The sequence below is a fragment of the Aethalodelphis obliquidens genome, unplaced genomic scaffold, assembly GCF_003676395.1.
Source record: "Aethalodelphis obliquidens isolate GAN/ISIS:26980383/991018 unplaced genomic scaffold, ASM367639v1 scaffold108, whole genome shotgun sequence".
NCBI classification, from domain to species: Eukaryota; Metazoa; Chordata; class Mammalia; order Artiodactyla; family Delphinidae; genus Aethalodelphis; species Aethalodelphis obliquidens.
Genome location: NW_020838052.1, coordinates 3,509,084 through 3,522,982, shown reverse-complemented (window position 1 = coordinate 3,522,982; position 13,899 = coordinate 3,509,084).

Sequence of the window (13,899 nt, the reverse complement as noted above, 5' to 3'; positions counted from 1 at the left end):
TACGTGTCTTGGCATATTTCTCCTTAGATTTATCCTGTATTGGACTCGCTTCACTTCCTGTACTTGATTAAATATTTCCTTTCTTTTATTAGAGAATTTTTCAACTGTAATCTCTTCAAATGTTTTCTCAGTCACTTTATTTTTCTCTTCTTCTTCTGGGATCCCTGTAATTTGAATATTGGTGCATTTAATGTCTTCCCAGAGGTCTCTGAGACTGTCCTCAGTTCTTCTCATTCTTTTTTCTTTATTCTGCTCTGCAGTAGTTATTTCCACTCTTTTATCCTCCAGGTCACTTCTCCGAATTTCTGTCTCAGTTATTATGCTATTTATTCCTTCTAGAGAATTTTTAATTTTGTTTATTGTGTTGTTCATCATTGTTTGTTTGGTCTTTAGCTCTTCTAGGTCCTTGTTAAACGTTTCTTGTATTTCTTTATTCTATACAGAAAAGTTTGGATCAACTTTACTATCATTACTCTGAATTCTATTTCAGGTAGACTGCCTATTTCCTCTTCATTTTTTTGTCCTGGTGGGTGTTAAACTTGTTCCTTCATCTGCTATCTATCTGTCTTCTCATTTTGCTTAACTTACTCTGTTTGGGGTTTCCATTTTGCAGGCTGCAGGTTCATAGTTCCTGTTGTTTTTGGTGCCTGCCCCCAGTAGCTACTTTTAGTTCTTTAGGTTTTGTAGGCTTCTTGGTGGAAGGGACTAGTGCCTTGTTCTGGTTGATGAGGCTGGATCTTGTCTTACTGTTGGGCAGTTCCACATCCGTTAGTGTGTTTTGGGGTTTCTTTTGCTTTATTTTGATTTTAGGCAGCCTCTCTGCTAATGGGTGGGTTTGTGTTCCTGTCTTGGTAGTTGTTTGGCCTAGGGTATCCAGCACTGTAGCTTGCTGGTCTTTGAGTATATGTGTGTCTTAGCATTGAGTTGGACATCTCTGTGATAGCTTTTTCAGTTTGATTTTATGTGGAGATGGGAGGTCTTAGGTGGACCAATGTCCTGTTCTCATCTTTTCCACCTCAGAGGCAGAGGCCTGACACCCCACCAGAGCACACAGACCCTGTCAGCCACACGGCTGAGAAGAATCGGGTGAAAAAAAAGAAAAGAAAAAATAAAGTTATTAAAGTAAAAAAATAATTTTTAAATATAAAAAAATTTAAAAGTAATGAAAAATAAAATAAGAAAGGAAGAAAGAAAGAAAGAAAGAAAAAGAAAAAAGGGAGCAACCAAACCAAAAAACAAATCCACCAATGATAATAAGTGCTAAAAACTATACTAAAAATACAATAAATAAATAAATAAATAAATAAAGCAGACAGAACCGTAGGTAAAATTGTTAAGGCAAAATTAAAGAAAAATCACACAAAGAAGCATACACATACACACTCACAAAAAGAGAAAAAGGAAAAATATATATATCTTTGTTCCCAAAGTCCACTGCCTCAGTTTTGGGATTATTCGTTGCCTATTCAGGTATTACAGAGATACAGGTACATCAAGTTGATTGTGGAGATTTAATCTTCTGCTCCTGAGGCTTCTGGGAGAAATTTCCCTTTCTCTTCTTTGTTTGCACAGCTCTTGGGCTTCAGCTTTTGATTTGGCCCTGCCTCTGGGTATAGGTTGCCTGAGGCCATCCATTCTTCACTCAGACAGGACGGGGTTAAAGGAGCAGCTGATTAGAGACTCTGGCTCACTCAGGCCAGGAGAGGGAGCGATACAGAATGCAGGGTGAGCCCGTGGTGGCAAAGGCCAGCATGACATTGCAACAGCCTGAGGTGCACTGTGTGTTCTTCCAGGGAAGTTGTCCCTGGATCACAGGACACTTGCAGTGGCGGGATACACAGGCTCTTGGGAGGGGAGGTGTGAATAGTGACCTGTGCTTGCACACAGGCTTCTTGTTGGCTGTAATAGCAGCCTTAGCATTTCATGCCTGTCTCTGGTGTCTGCTATGATAGCTGCAGCTCGCGCCCATCTCTGGACCTCAGTTAGGCTATGCCTGAATCCCCTGTCCTTGCACACCCTAAAACAATGGTCTCTTTCCTCTTAGGCAGTTCCAGACATTTTCCCATACTCCATCTCAGCTAGGTGTGGTGAACTAGCCAACTTCAGGCTGTGTTCATGAAGCTAACCTCAGTCCTCTCCCTGGGTTCTGAACTCTGAAGCCTGAGCCAAAGCTCCCAGCCCTAACCCACCCCAGCGGGTGAGCAGACAATGCTCTTTGGCTGTTGAGTCCTGGTCGGCATGATTCTCTGTGCAGGAACATCTCTGCTTTGCCCTCTAAATGCATATTGTTGCCCTCTCCTCTGTAGCTCCAAAGATTCCTGCCGCCACTCCAACACTCCAGCAGTGAAGGGGCTTCCTAGTGAGTGGAAACATTTCCTTCTTCACAGCTCCCTCCCTGAGGTGCAGGTCCTGTCCCTATTAATTTGTCTCTGTTTCATCTCTTTTCTTTTGCCCTACCCAGGTACATGGGGAGTTTCTTGCTTTTGGGGAAGTCTGAGGTATTCTGCCAGCGTTCAGTACTTGTTCTGTAGGAGTTGTTCCACGTGTTGATGTATGTCTGATGTATTTGTGAGGAGGAAGGTAATCTCCATGTCTTACTCTTCCACCATTTTTTTTGTTTCTTTTTAAACATGTTTATTGGAGTATAATTGCGTTACATCATTGTGTTAGTTTCTGTTTTATAACAAAGTGAATCAGTTATATGTATACAAATATCCCCTTATCTTCTCCCTCTTGTGTCTTCCTAACACCATCCATATCCCACCGCTCTAGGTGGTCACAAAGCACCAAGCTGTTCTCTCTGTGGTATACGGCTGCTTCTCATTAGCTATCTATTTTACATTTGGTAGTGTATATAAGTCCGTGTCATTCTCTCACTTTGTCCCAACTTACCCTTCCTCCACCCATATCCTCAAGTCCATTCTCTACGTCTGTGTCTTTATTCCTGTCATGTCCTTAGGTTCTTCATAACCTTTTTTTTCTTTAGATTCCATATATATATGTTAGCATACAGTATTTGTTTTTCTCTTTCTGACTTACTTCACTCTGTATGACAGACACTAGTTCCATCCACCTCACTACAAATAACTCAATTTTGTTTCTTTTATGGCTGAGTAATATTCCATTGTATATATGTGCCACAATTTCTTTATCCATTCATCTGTTGATGGACAAGTAGGTTGCTTCCATGTACTGGCTATTATAAATAAAGCTGCAGTGAACATTGTGATACATGACTCTTTTGAATTATGGTTTTCTGAGGGTATATGTCCAGTAGTGGGATTGCTGGGTCGTATGGCAGTATTATTTTTAGTTTTTATGGAAGCTCCAAACTGTTCTCCATAGTGGCTTTATCAACTTACATTCCGACCAACAGTGCAAGAGGGTTCCTTTTTCTCCACACCCTCTCCATCATTTATTGTTTGTAGATTTTTTGATGATATCCATTCTGACCGGTGTGAGATGTTATCTCATTGTAGTTTTGATTTGCATTTCCCTAATGATTACTGATGTTGAGCATTCTTTCATGTGTTTTTTGGCTGCTGTATGTCTTCTTTGGAGAAATGTCTTCTATTTTTGGATTGGGTTGTTTGTTTTCTTGATACGGAGCTGCATGGGCTGCTTGTAAATTATGGGGATTAGTCCTTTGTCAGTTGCTTCATTTGCAAATATTTTCTCCCATTCTGAGGGTTTTCTTTTCGTGTTGTTTATGGTTTCCTTTGTTGTGCAAAAGCTTTTGAGGTTCTTTAGGTCCCATTTGTTTATTTTTGCTTTTATTTCCATTTCTCTAGGAGGTGGGTCAAAAAGGATATTGCTGTGCTTTATATCATACAGTGTTCTGTCGATGTTTTCCTCTAAGAGTGTGATAGTGTCTGGCCTTACATTTAGGCCTTTAATCCATTTTGAGTTTATTTTTATATATGGTGTTAGGGAGTATTCTAATTTCATTATTTTTAACATGTAGCTGTCCAGTTTTCCATCACCACTTACTGAAGAGGCTAACTTTTCTCCATTGTATAGTCCTGCCTCTTTTATCAAAGATAAGGTGACCATATGTGCATGAGTTTATCTCTGGGCTTCTATCCTGTTCCACAGATCTATATTTCTGTTTTTGTGCCAGCTCCATACTGTCTGGATTACTGTAACTTTGTAGTTTAGTCTGAAGTCCAGGAGCCTGATTCCTCCAGATCCGTTTTTCTTTCTCAAGATTCCTTTGGCTATACAGGGTCTTTTTTTTTTTTAAACATTTTTATTGCAGTATATTTGCTTTACAATGGTGTGTTAGTTTCTGCTTTATAACAAAGTGAATCAGTTATACATATACATATGTCCCCATATCTCTTTCCTCTTGCATCTCCCTCCGTCCCTCCCTCCCTATCCCACCCCTCTAGATGATCACAAAGCACCAACTTCGTCTCCATGTGCTATGCAGATGCTTCCCACTAGCTATCAATTTTACGTTTGGTAGTGTATATATGTCCATGCCACTCTCTCACTTTGTCCCAGGTTACCCTTCCCCCTCCTCGTATCCTCAAGTCCATTCTCCAGTAGGTCTGCATCTTTTTTCCCATCTTGGCCCTAGGTTCTTCTGACCATATTTTTTTCTTATTTTTAGATTTCATATATATGTGTTAGCATACACTATTTGTTTTTCTCTTTCTGAGTTACTTCACTCTGTATGACAGTCTCTAGGTCCATCTACCTCACTACAAATAACTCAGTTTTGTTCCTTTATGGCTGAGTAATATTCCATTGTACATATGTGCCACATCTTCTTTATTCATTCGTCTGTTGATGGACACTTGGGTTGCTTCCATGTCCTGGCTATTGTAAATAGAGCAGCAATAAACATTTTGGTATATGACTCTTTTGAATTATGTTTTTCTCAGTGTATATGCCCAGTAGTGGGATTTCTGGGTCGTATGGTAGTTTTATTTTTAGTTTTTTAAGGAACCTCCATACTGTTTTCCATAGTGGCTGTAACAATTTACATTCCCACCAACAGTGCAAGAGTGTTCCCTTTTCTCCACACCCTCTCTAGCATTTATTGTTTCTAGATTTTTTGATGGTGGCCATTCTGACCGGTGTGAGATGTTATCTCATTGTAGTTCTGATTTGCATTTCTCTAATGATTAATGATGTTGAGCATTCTTTCATGTGTTTGTTGGTAAACTATACAGGGTCTTTTGTTTTCCCATAACAAATTGTGAAATTTTTTGTTCTAGTTCTGTGAAAAATGCCAGTGGTAGTTTGATAGGGATTGCATTGAATCTGTAGATTACTTTAGGTAGTAGAGTCATTTTCACAATGTTGATTCTTCCAATCCAAGAACATGGTATATCTCTCCATCTGTTTGTATCATCTTTAATTTCTTTCATCAGTGTCTTATAGTTTTCTGCATACAGGTCTCTTTTCTCCTTAACTAGGTTTAATCTTAGGTATTTTATTCTTTTTGTTGCAATGGTAAATCGAGTGTTTCCTTAATTTCTCTTTCAGATTTTTCATTATTATTGTATAGGAATGCAAGAGATTTCTGTGCATTAATTTTGTATCTTGCTACTTTATCAAATTCATTGATTAGCTCTAGTAGTTTCCTTGTTTTCTATGTATTGTATCATGTCATCTTCAAACAGTGACAGCTTTATTTCTTGTTTTCTGGTTTGGATTGCTTTTATTTCCTTTTCTTCTCTGATTGCTGAGGCTAAAACTTCCAAATCTATGTTGAATAATAGTGGTGAGTGTAGGCAACTTTGCCTTGTTCCTGATCTCATTGGACATGGTTTCAGTTTTTCACCATTGAGAATGCTGTTGGCTGTGGGTTTGTCATATATCAACTTTATTATGTTGAGTTAAGTTCTCTCTATGCCTACTTTCTGGCAGGTTTTTATCATAATTGGATGTTGAATTTTGTCAAAAGTTTTTTTCCCCATGTATTGAGTTAATCATATGACTTTTATCCTTCAATTTGTTAATATGGTGTATCATATTCATTGATTTGTGTATACTGAAGAAACCTTACATTTCTGAGATAAACACCATTTGATCATGGTGTATGATGCTTTTAATGTGCCGTGTGGACTATGGACTGTGTTTGCTAGTATTTTGCAGAGGATTTTTGCATATATATTCAACAGTGTTATTGGTCTGTAGTTTTCTTTTTTTGTGACAACTTTGTTTTTGGTATGAGGGTGATAGTGGCCTTGTAGAATGAGTTTGGAACTGTTTCTCTGGTGTATTTTGGTAGAGTTTGAGAAGGATAGGTGTTAGCTCTTCCTAAATGTTTGATAGAATTCGCCTGTGAAGCCATCTGGTCCTGGGCTTTTGTGTGTTGGAAGAGTTTTAATCACAGTCTCAATTTCAGTGCTTGTGATTGGTCTGTTTAGATTTTCTATTTCCTCCTGGTTCAGTCTTGGAAGGTTGTGCTTTACTAAGAATTTTTCCAGTTCTTCCAGGTTGCCCATTTTTTTTTGGCATATAGTTGCTTTTAGAAATCTCTCATGATCCTTTGTATTCCTGATATGTCAGTTATTACTTCTCCTTTTTCATTTCTAATTCTATTGATTTGAGTCTTCCCCCATGTTTTCTTGATGAGTCTGGCTAATGATTTATCAATTTTGTTCTTCTTCTGAAAGAACCAGCTTCTCATTTTATTGATCTTTACTATTGTTTCCTTCATTTCTTTTCATTTATTTCTGAGCTGATATTTATGATTTCTTTTGTTCTGCTAACTTTGGGGGGGTTTTTTGTTCTTCTTTCTCTAATTGCTTTGGGTGCAAGGTAAGGTTGTTTATTCAAGATGTTTCCTGTTTCTTAAGGTAGGCTTGTATTGCTATACACTTCCTTCTTGGAACTTCTACTGCTGCACCCCATAGGTTTTGGGTCACCATGTTTTCATTGTCATTTGTTTCCAGGTATTTTTTGATTTCCTCTTTGATTTCCTCAATGATTTGTTGGTTATTTAATAGTGTATTGTTTAGCCTCCATGTGTTTGTACTTTTTACAGATTTTTTTCCTGTAATTGATAGCAAGTCTGACAGCAATGAGATCAGAAAAGGTACTTGATACATTTTCAATTTCTTAAATTTACCAAGGCTTGATTTTTGACCCAAGATATGACTTACCCTGGAAAATGTTCCATAAGCCCTTAAGAAGAGGTGTATTGTGTTGTTTTTGGATGGAATGTCTGATAAATATCAATTAAGTCCATGTTGTTTAATGTATTATTTAAAACTTATGTTTCTTTATTTATTTTAATTTTGGAATAGCTGTCCATTGGTGAAAGTTGGGTGTTAAAGTTCCCTACTATTATTGTGCTATGGTCGATTTTCCCTTTTATGGCTGTTAGCATTTGCCTTATATATTGTGGTGCTCCTATTTTGGGTGCAGAAATATTTACAATTGTTTTGTCTTCTCCTTCGATGGATCCCTTGATCATTATGTAGTGTCCTTTTCTGTCTTTTGTAATAGTCTTTTTTTAAAGTCTATTTTTTCTGATATTAGAATTGCTAGTCCAGTTTTCTTTTGATTTCCATTTGCATGGAATATCTTTTTCCATCCCCTCACTTTCAGTCTGTCTGTGTCCTTAGGTCTGAAGCAGGTCTCTTGTATATAGCATATATACGGATATTTTTTGTATCCATTCAGCCCGTCTATGTTTTTGGTTGGAGCATTTAATCCATTTATATTTAAGGTAATTATCACTATGTATGTTCCTAGTATCATGTTCTTAATTGTTTTGGGTTTGTTAATGTAGGTCTTCTCCTTCTCTTATGTTTCCTGCCTAGGGAAGTTCCCTTAGCATTTACTGAAAAGCTGGTTTGGTGGTGCTGAATTTTCTCAGCTTTTACTTGTATGTAAAAATTTTATTTTCTCCATCGAATATGAATGATTTCCTTGCTGCGTAATCTTGGTTGTAGGTTTTCTTTTCACCACCTTAAGTATGTCCTGCCACTCCCTCTGGCTTGCAGAGTTTCTGCTGAATGATCAGCTGTTAACATTATGGGGATGCCCTTGTATGTTTTGTTGTTTTTCCCTTGCTGCTTTTAATAATTTTTCTATTTAATTTTTGACAGTTTGATTAATATGTGTCTTGGCATGTTTCTCCTTAGATTTATACTGTATGGGGTTCATTGTGCTTCCTGGACTTGACTATTTCCTTTCCCATATTAGGGACATTTTCTTTTTTTTTTTTTTAACATCTTTATTGAGGTATAATTGCTTTACAATGGTGTGTTAGTTTCTGCTTTATAACAAAGTGAATCAGTTATACATATACATATGTTCCCATAACTCTTTCCTCATGCGTCTCCCTCCCTCTCACCCTCCCTATCCCACCCCTCCAGGCAGTCACAAAGCACCGAGCCGATATCCCTGTGCCATGCAGCTGCTTCCCACTAGCTATCTACCTTACGTTTGTTAGTGTGTATATGTCCATGACTCCCTCTCGCCCTGTCACAGCTCACCCTTACCCCTCCCCATATCCTCAAGGCTATGCCCATATCCTCAAGGCTATCCCCATATCCTCCAGTAGGTCTCTGTCTTTATTCCTGTCTTACCTCTAGGTTCTTCATGACATTTTTTTCTTAAATTCCATATATATGTGTTAGCATATGGTATTTGTCTTTTTCTTTCTGACTTACTTCACTCTGTATGATGGATTCTAGGTCTATCCACCTCATTACAAATAGCTCAATTTCGTTTCTTTTCATGGCTGAGTAATATTCCATTGTATATATGTGCCACATCTTCTTTATCCATTCATCCGATGATGGGCACATAGGTTGTTTCCATCTCTGGGCTATCGTAAACAGAGCTGCAATGAACATTTTGGTACATGACTCTTTTTGAATTTTGGTTTTCTCAGGGTATATGCCCAGTAGTGGGATTGATGGGTCATATGGTAGTTCTATTTGTAGTTTTTTAAGGAAACTCCATACTGTTCTCCATAGTGGCTGAATCAATTCACATTCCCACCAGCAGTGCAAGAGTGCTCCCTTTTCTCCCCACCCTCTCCAGCATTTATTGTTTCTAGATTTTTTGATGATGGCTATTCTGACTGGTGTGAGATGATATCTCATGGTAGTTTTGATTTGCATTTCTCTAATGATTAATGATGTTGAGCATTCTTTCATGTGTTTGTTGGCAGTCTGTATATCTTTGGAGAAATGTCTATTTAGGTCTTCTGCCATTTTTGGATTGGGTTGTTTGTTTTTTTGTTATTGAGCTGCATGAGCTGCTTGTAAATATTGGAGATGAATCATTTGTCGGTTGCTTCATTTACAAATATTTTCTCCCATTCTGAGTGTTGTCTTGTGGTCTTGTTTATGGTTTCCTTTGCTGTGCAAAAGCTTTGAAGTTTCATTAGGTCCCACCTGTTTATTTTTGTTTTTATTTCCATTACTCTAGGAGGTGGGTCAGAAAGGATCTTGCTGTGATTTATGTCATAGAGTGTTTTGCCTATGTTTTCCTGTAATAGTTTGATAGTTTCTGGCCTTACATTAAGGTCTTTAATCCATTTTGAGCTTATTTTTGTGTATGGTGTTAAGGAGTGATCTAATCTCATACTTTAACATGTACCTGTCCAGTTTTCCCAGCACCACTTATTGAAGAGGCTGTCCTTTCTCCACTGTACATTCCTGCCTCCTTTATCAAAGATAAGGTGTCCATATGTGCGTGGGTTTATCTCTGGGCTTTCTTTCTATCTTTCATTCTTTCTATGTTCCATTGATCTATCTTTCTGATTTTGTGCCAGTATCATACTGTCTTGATTACTGTAGCTTTGTAGTATAGTCTGAAGTCAGGGAGCCTGATTGCTCCAGCTCCTTTTTTCGTTCTCAAGATTGCTTTGGCTCTTCGGGGTCTTTTGTGTTTCCATACAAATTGCGAAATTTTTTGTTCTACCTCTGTGAAAAATGCCAGTGGTAGATAGGGATTGCATTGAATCTATAGATTGCTTTGGGTAATAGAGTCATTTTCACAATGTTGATTCTTCCAATCCAAGAACATGGTATATCTCTCCATCTATTTGTATCATCTTTAATTTTTTTCATCAGTGTCATAATTTTCTGCATACAGGTCTTTTGTCTCCTTAGGTAGGTTTATTCATAGATATTTTATTCTTTTTGTTGCAGTGGTAAATGGGAGTGTTTTCTTGATTTCACTTTCAGATTTTTCATCATTAGTATATAGGAATGCCAGAGATTTCTGTTCATTAATTTTGTATCCTGCTACTTTACCAAATTCATTGATTAGCTCTAGTAGTTTTCTGGTAGCATCTTTAGGATACTCTATGTATAGTATCATGTCATCTGCAAACAGTGACAGCTTTACTTCTTCTTTTCTGATTTGGATTCCTTTTATTTCCTTTTCTTCTCTGATTGCTGTGGCTAAAACTTCCAAAATTATGTTGAATAAGAGTGGTGAGAGTGGGCAACCTTGTCTTGTTCCTGATCTTAGTGGAAATGCTTTCAGTTTTTCACCATTGAGGATGATGTTGGATGTGGGCTTCTCATATATGGCCTTTATGATGTTGAGGAAAGTTCCTGCTATGCCTACTTTCTGCAGGGTTTTTATCATAAATGGGTGTTCAATTTTGTCGAAAGCTTTCTCTGCATCTATTGAGATGATCATATGGTTTTTCTCCTTCAGTTTGTTAATATGGTTTATGACATTGATAGATATGCATATATTGAAGAATCCTTGCATTCCTGGAATAAACCCCACTTGATCATGGTGTATGACCCTTTTAATGTGCTATTGGATTCTGTTTCCTAGTATTTTGTTCAGGGTTTTTGCATCTATGTTCATCAGTGATATTGGCTTGTAGTTTTCTTTCTTTGTGACATCCTTGCCTGGTTTTGGTATCAAGGTGATGGTGGCCTTGTAGCAGGAATTTGGGAGTGTTCCTCCCTCTGCTATATTCTGGAAGAGCTGGAGGATAGGTGTTAGCTCTTCTCTAAATGTTTGATAGAATTCACCTGTGAAGCCATCTGGTCCTGGGCTTTTGTTTGTTGGAAGAGTTTTAATCACAGTCTCAATTTCAGTGCTTGTGATTGGTCTGTTCATATTTTCTATTTCTTCCTGGTTGAGTCTTGGCAGGTTGTGCATTTCTAAGAATTTGTCCATTTCTTCCAGGTTGTCCATTTTTTTGGCATAGAGTTGCTTGTAGTAATCTCTCATGATCTTTTTTATTTCTGCAGTGTCAGTTGTTAGTTCTCCTTTTTTTCATTTCTAATTCTATTAATTTGAGTCTTCTCCCTTTCTTTCTTGATGAGTCTGGCTAGCGGTTTATCTAATTTGTTTATCTTCTCAAAGAACCAGCTTTTAGTTTTATTGATCTTTGCTATTGTTTCCTTCATTTCTTTTTTATTTATTTCTGATCTGATTTTCATGATTTCTTTCCTCTGCTAGCTTTGGGGTTTTTTTTTCTTCTTTCTCTAATTGCTTGAGATGCAAGATTAGGTTGCATATTCGAGATGTTTCCTGCTTCTTAAGGTGGGCTTGTACTGCTATAAACTTCCCCCTGAGAACTGCTTTTGCTGCATCCCATACGTTTTGGGTCGTTGTGTCTCCATTGGCATTTGTCTCTAGGTATTTTTTAAATTCCTCTTTGATTTCTTCAGTGATCACTTCATTATTAAGTAGTGTATTGTTTAGCCTCCATGTGTTTGTATTTTTTACAGATCTTTTCCTGTAATTGATATCTAGTCTCATGGCGTTGTGGTCGGAAAAGATACTTGATACAATTTCAATTTTCTTAAATTTACCAAGGCTTGATTTGTGGCCCAAATATGATCTATCCTGGAGAATGTTCCATGAGCACTTGAGAAAATGTGTATTCTGTTGTTTTTGGATGGAATGTCCTATAAACATCAATTAAGTCCATCTTGTTTAATGTATCAGTTAAAGTTTGTGTTTCCTTATTTATTTTCATTTTGGATGATCTGTCCATGGGTGAAAGTGGGGTGTTAAAGTCCCCTACTATGAATGTGTTACTGTCGATTTCCCCTTTTATGGCTGTTAGTATTTGCCTTATGTATTGTGGTGCTCCTATGTTGGGTGAAAAATATTTAGAATTGTTATATCTTCTTCTTGGATCGGTCCCTTGATCATTATGTAGTGTTCTTCTTTTCTAATAGTCCTTGTTTTAAAGTCTATTTTGTCTGATATGAGAATTGCTACTCCAGCTTTCTTTTGGTTTCCATTTGCATGGAATATCTTTTTCCATACCCTTACTTTCAGACTGTATGTCTCTCTAGGTCTGAAGTGTGTCTCCTGTCGACAGCATATATAAAGGTCTTGTTTTTGTATCCATTCAGCCAATCTGTGTATTTTGGTGGGAGCATTTAGTGCACTTACATTTAAGGTAATTATCGATATGTATGTTCCTATTCCCATTTTCTAAATTGTTTTGGGTTCGTTATTGTAGGTCTTTTCCTTCTCTTGTGTTTCTTGCCTAGAGAAGTTCCTTTAGCATTTGTTGTAAAGCTGGTTTGGTGGTGCTGAACTCTCTCAGCTTTTGCTTGTCTGTAAATGTTTTAATTTCTCCATCAATTCTGAATGAGATCCTTGCTGGTTAGAGTAGTCTTGGTTGCAGGTTTTTCTCCTTCATCACTTTCAGTGTTTCCTGCCACTCCCTTCTGGCTTGTAGGGTTTCTGCTGAGAGATCAGCTGTTAACCTTATGGGGATTCCCTTGTGTGTTATTCGTTGTTTTTCCCTTGCTACTTTTAATATGTTTTCTTTGTATTTAATATTTGACAGTTTGATTAATATGTGTCTTGGCGTATTTCTTCTTGGATTTATCCTGTATGGGACTCTCTGTGCTTCCTGGACTTGATTAACTATTTCCTTTCCTATATTAGGGAAGTTTTCAACTATAATCTCTTCAAATATTTTCTCAGTCCCCTTTTTTCCCTTCTTCATCTAGAACCCCTATAATTCTAATGTTGGTGTGTTTAATGTTGTCCCAGAGGTCTCTGAGACTGTCCTCAGTTCTTTTCATTCTTTTTTCTTTATTCTGCACTGCAGTAGTTATTTCCACTATTTTATCTTCCAGATTACTTATCCGTTTTTCTGCCTCTGTTATTCTGCTATTGATCCCATCTAGAGTACTTTTAATTTCATTTATTGTGTTGTTCATCGTTGCTTGTTTCATCTTTATTTCTTCTAGGTCCTTGTTAACTGTTTCTTGCAATTTGTCCATTCTATTTCCAAGATTTTGGATCATCCTTATTATGATTATTCTGAATTCTTTTTCAGGTAGACTGCCTATTTCCTCTTCATTTGTTAGGTCTGGTGCATTTTTATCTTGCTCCTTTATCTGCTGTGTGTTTTTCTGTCTTCTCATTTTGCTTATCTTACTGTGTTTGGGGTCTCCTTTTTGCAGACTGCAGGTTTGTAGTTCCTGCTGTTTTTGATGTCTGTATCCAGTGGCTAAGGTTGGTTCAGTGGGTTGTGTAGGCTTCCTGCTGGAGGGGACTAGTGCCTGTGTTGTGGTGGATGAGGCTGGATCTTGTCTCTCTAGTGGGCAGGTTCACGTCTGGTGGTGTGTTTTGTGTTGTCTGTGGCCTTATTATGATTTTAGTCAGCCTCTCTGCTAATGGGTTGGGCTGTGTTTCTGTTTTGCTAGTTGTTTGGCATAGGTTGTCCAGCACTGTGGCTTGCTGGTCGTTGAGTGAAGCTGGGTGCTGGTGTTAAGATGGAGGTCTCTGGGAGATTTTCACCGTTTGATATTATGTGGAGCTGGGAGTCTCTTGTTGACCAGTGTCCTAAAGTTGGCTCTCCCACCTCAGAGGCCGAGCCCTGACTCCTGGCTGGAGCACCAAGAGCCTTTCATCCACACGGCTCCTCAATTTGGGATGATTCGTTGTCTCTTCATATATTCCATAGATGCAGGGTAC